The sequence below is a fragment of the Neovison vison genome, chromosome 12 (assembly GCF_020171115.1).
Source record: "Neovison vison isolate M4711 chromosome 12, ASM_NN_V1, whole genome shotgun sequence".
Classification (NCBI taxonomy): Eukaryota; Metazoa; Chordata; class Mammalia; order Carnivora; family Mustelidae; genus Neogale; species Neogale vison.
This window is the reverse complement of record NC_058102.1, coordinates 35340200-35345543: the sequence shown is the minus strand read 5'-3', so window position 1 is coordinate 35345543 and position 5344 is coordinate 35340200. Positions and strand designations below refer to the sequence as shown.

Here is a 5344-nt window from a genome sequence, read left to right as displayed (position 1 = left end):
CAAGCAGAGAGAGTCAATTATCATATGGTTTCACTTATTTGTGGAGCATAACAAATAGCATGGAGGACAAGGGGCATTAGAGAGGAGTAGGGAATTTGGGTAAATTGGAAGGGGAGGTGAACCATGAGAGACTATGGACTCTGAAAAACAGTCTGAGGGGTTTGAAGTGGCGGGGGGGGTGGGAGGTAGGGGTACCAGGTGGTGGGTATTATAGAGGGCACGGCTTGCATGGAGCACTGGGTGTGGTGAAAAAATAATGAATAATGTTTTTCTGAAAATAAATAAATTGGAAAAAAATGTAAAAATAAAAGCCTTCTAAAAATATAAATATCAAAATTTCAAATGGAAAGCTCAATAAATAAAAACTTCTATCTATTTATTTATTTATTTACTCATTCATTCATTCATTCATTCTGGTGAAGAACTACTTTTAATCCATCTCCCTGACTTTCTAATTAACTCTCTTTATACCCTTTCTGATATACTGTTGTTCCTTCAGGGTCTCGAGCAGACCCATAAAAATGGTCCACCAACCTATCCACAAATTCTGCTGCCTTAAAGTTCACCTAAATGTCATGAAGAGACTATTGTGTGTGTTCTGCAAACTCTTATATTAGTTGAACTTGTTATTTTAATTACATAATGTAATCAAGTACTATATAAGCTGAAAGAAAAATGTGTTATATCTATGGTAACTGAAGCCAATGTTTTGGAAATGTTTAATAAAATGAGCTAATGTAAAAAATGCTATCTAATAAAGTGGGTGAGGCAACAGTAAAAATTTAAGAAAAATAAAATATTTAAATAATTTCACATATGCTTTCTTCAGCAGCATATAGAGTAAAACTGGAACAATTCAAAGAAGAGAATGGCCCTGTACATGGATGACACACAAATTTATGATGTGTTCCATTAAAAAATGTAATTCTTTGTGCAAGTTGTTTTATAAGTTCCTGAGTCCACTGTGAAGAAATTAGAGTACAGTGTGGGTACAGCTTTCATGACAAAGATGACAATTTTTTTTATTACAAAGATGACAGACAATTATAAAAAAAAACAACAAAAAACAAACTTTGACCTTTAAGAAACAATTGATAAAAGATAATGCATATTTGAGATTTACAAACTTGATCATGAATCCTTTATCCCTTATCTTTTCTAAATTAATCACTTTTCATTCTAATAGTGTCAGAGAAGAGAATAGATATAGAATGTGACATTACATACATAAAATGTGGAGAAGGAATAAAAGTTTAGTGTTTTTATATGTTTGAACCTAAGCAACCATCAACTTAGTACCTGGATGTATATGGGAAACCACTAGTAACCACAAATCAAAAACCTGTAATAGGTACAGAAAAAATTAAGAGAAAGGAATCCAAGCATAACAGTAAAGAAAACCATGAAGGAATGAGAGCAAGGAAAAAAAAAAAAAAATAACAGAGAGGCCTATAAAAACAACTAGGAAACAAGTAACAAAAATGGCAATAAGTACACAGCTATCAATTAATTTAAGTGGAAATGGATAAAATGCTCCTAGCAAAAGCCATAGTGTTACTGAGGGGATTAAAACACAGGCACATGAACACATATTCACTAAAGACCCATCTATACGCTGCCTCCAGGAGACCCACTTCAGACCTAAAGACACATACAGACTAGAAGTGAAAGGGTGGAAAACCCTACCAGGCAAATGGAAAGAAAAAAAAGAACTGGAGTTGCACTTCTCCATCAGACAAAATAGACTTTAAAACAAAGACTCTTAACAATAGACAAAGAGGGGCACCTGGGTGGCTCAGTGGGTTAAGCCACTGCCTTCTGCTCGGGTCATGATCTCAGGATCCTGGGATCGAGTCCCGCATCGGGCTCTCTGCTCAGCAGGGAGCCTGCTTCCTCCTCTCTCTCTCTCTGCCTGCCTCTCTGCCTACTTGTGATCTCTCTCTGTCAAATAAATAAATAAAATCTTTAAAAAAAAAATAGACAAAGAAAGACACTATACAGTGATGAAGGGATTAATCCAATAAGAATAAGAATATATCATTGCAAATATCCATGCACCAACACAAGAGGACCTAAACACATAAAGCGAATAGTAACAGACATAAAGGGAGAAATTAATAGTAATACAATAATAGTAGCAGACATTGACACCCCATTTACACAATGGACAGATCATTCAGACAAGAAAAAAAGTGAGAAACAATGGATTATAATTACATATAGGACCAGAAAAACCTAGCAGAGAAAATTCCATCCAAATACAGCAGAATACACACTCCAAGTGCCCATGCAACAGTCTCCAGGACAGATCGTATAGAGGCCAGAAGAAGTCTCAATAAATTCTTTTTTTTTTTTTAGAAAGGGGATCTTATCCTGAAGTCGTGGTTGGGGTGGGTGAGGTTTTGTTTTTAAAGATTTTATTTACTTATTTGACAGAGAGAGATCACAAGTAGGCAGAGAGGCAGACAGAGAGAGGGGGAAGCAGGCTCCCCGCTGAGCAGAGAACCCAATGTGGGGCTCAATCCCAGGACCCTGAGATCATGACCTGAGCTGAAGGCAGAGACTTAACCCACTGAGCCACTCAGGCACCCTTTAATAAATTCTTAATAAAATTGCAATCATAACAATAATCTTTTCCAACCACAATGGAATGAAATTAGAATTACAAGAAAAAAATCTGGAAAAAACAGACATGAAGACTAAACAGCATGTTACTGAATAAAAGGGTCAACTAAAATTAAAGAGGAAATAAAAATATACATTGAGACAAATGAAAATAGTCCTAAATCCTTAGAGATAGCAAAAGCATTTCTAACGGGGAAGTTTAACCTACCTCAAGAAGAAAAATCTCAAAATATTAAACTTTACAACTAGGAGCTAGAAAAAGAGCAAAACCCAAAACTAGAAGGAGGGCAATAAGAAAGATTAGGCTGAAGAGAAAAAAGAAAAGAAGAAAAAAAAAGCAAAAAACAAAAAACCAAAGATTAATAAAACGGTTGATTCCTTGAAAAGATAAAATTGACAAACATTTACCTGATCATACAAGAAAAGTAAATCAATAAAATCAGCAAAGGAGAAGAAATAACCACCAATACCACAGAGATACAAAGGATCATAAAAGATTATAAAAAATTAGATGGTAACAAATGCAAAAACTTTGAAGAAGTGGATAAATTCCTAGAAATACATTTTTTCTTTAAAAGTTTTATTTGAGAGAGAACGAACAAGCAGGGGGAGAAAGGAGGGAGAAGCAGACTCCCCACTGAGCAGGGAGCCTGATGGAAGGCTTGATCCTTAGACCTTGGGATCATGGCCTGAGCTGAAAGCAAATGCTTAACTGACTAAGCCACACAGGCATCCCAAAACATCATCTTCTAAAACTGAATCAGGAATAGAAAATTTGAACAATTATTAGTAATGATATTGAGTGAGTCAGTAATAAACTTCCCAAAGCACACAAACACCCTCTGGGATATCACTGAGATACAAAAAAGGATTAATTCTTGCTATTTGAGACAACATGGAAGGACATAGAGGGTACCATGCTAAGTGAAAGGAGTCAGGCAGAGAAAGACAGATATTACATGATTTCACTTATATATGGGATCTTAAAAATTATTATTTTTAAGAATTTTGCAATTATTAGTAATGATATTGAGTCAGTAATAAACTCCTAAATAGCATTACAGGTGAATTCTACCAAATATTTGAAGAGTTAATGCCTACTATCTTCAAACTATTTCAAAAAAACAGAAGAGGAAGGAAAACTCCCAAATACATTCTATGAAGCTAGCATTACTAGGATACCAAACCAGACAAAGACATTCTGCCCCCCCAAGATAAATAAAGGCTACAGGCCAATATCTCTCATGAATATAGAAGCAGAAATCCTCAAAATACTACCAAACCAAATTTAGCAATACATTTTAAAAAATCGTTCACCACAGTCAAGTGGGGTTTATTCAAAGGGCACAAAGGTGATTCAGTATTCACAAATCAAGGTGACAGATAAATGCCATATGATCATCTTAGTTGATACCAAAGAAGCATTTGATAAAACACAACATTCATTCATGCTAAAAATTCTCCAAGTGGGTTGAGAGGGAACATATCTCAACATACTAAAGGTCATTTATGAAAAACCCACAACTAATATCCTATTACATGGTGAAAAACAGAATTTTTCCTCTAAGACCAAAAGCAAGGCAAAGATGCCCATTATTGCCACTTTCATTCAACATAGTACTGGATATCCCAGTCACAGCAATCAGACAAGAAAGTCAATAAAAGGCATACAGATTGGTAAGAAAGAAGTAAAAGTATATTTCCAGATAACATGATATTATATAGGAAATCCTAAAGACTCCATCAAAAAACCATTAGAATTGATAAATGAGTTCAGTAAAGTTGGAGGATATGAAATATATTAAATTTTTGTGTTTTTATACTTGAATAATGAAGCAAGAGAAATAAGAGTCCCATTTATAATTGTTCCAAAATGAACAAGTACCCAGGAATAGATTTAACTAAGGAGGTGAGAGACCTCCGCTCTGATAACCATAAACACTGATGAAAGGAGTTGAAGACAAAACAAATGAAAAGCTAGGCTATGTTCATGGATTGGAATATTATTCAAATGTCCATACTACTGAAAGCAATCTAGAGTCAGTGCAATCCCTATTAATACCAACAGCATTTTTCACAGAACTAGAACAAATAATCCTAAAATTTGTGTGGAACCACAAAAGACCTTGAATAGCCACAGCAATCTTGAGAAAGAACAAAGCTGGACATAGGACAATCCCAGCTTTCAAGATATACTACAAAGTGGTAGTAATCAAAACAGCAGGACACTGACACATCAATAGACACATAGATCAGTGAAACAGGACAGAGAGCCCAGAAGTGAACTTGTGCTTGCATGGCCAAATAATCTATTACAAAGAAGGCAAATCTATACTATGGGTGAAAAGATAGCCTTTCATTTATGGTGCTGGGAAAACCAGACAGATACATGCAAAAGAATGAAACTGGACCACTTTCTTACACCATAAATAAAAAAAAAAAAAAAACCTCAAAATGGTTAGACTTAAACTTGAGACCTGAAACCATAAAAATCCTAGAAGAAAACTTTGACACAGGCCTTAGCAACCCTTTTCTAGATAGATCTCCTCAGGCAAGAAAAACAAAAACAAAAATAAACTATTGGGACTAACTAAAATTAAAAGCTTTTGTACAAAGGAAGCCATCACCAAAACAAAATGACAACCTAATGAATGGGAGAAGATATTTGTAAATGATCTACCTCATAAAGGCTTAACATTTAAAATACATAAGGCCTATA

At 34.8% G+C, this 5344-nt stretch overlaps 1 non-coding gene across 1 annotated transcript; it reads left to right on the top strand.

The window, feature by feature from the left end:
• Positions 1-816: 816 nt before the first annotated feature.
• On the top strand, positions 817-919 carry LOC122892830. Its single transcript, XR_006381504.1, has one exon. It is a non-coding gene; the product is annotated as a U6 spliceosomal RNA (small nuclear RNA).
• The last annotated feature ends 4425 nt before the right edge of the window (positions 920-5344 follow it).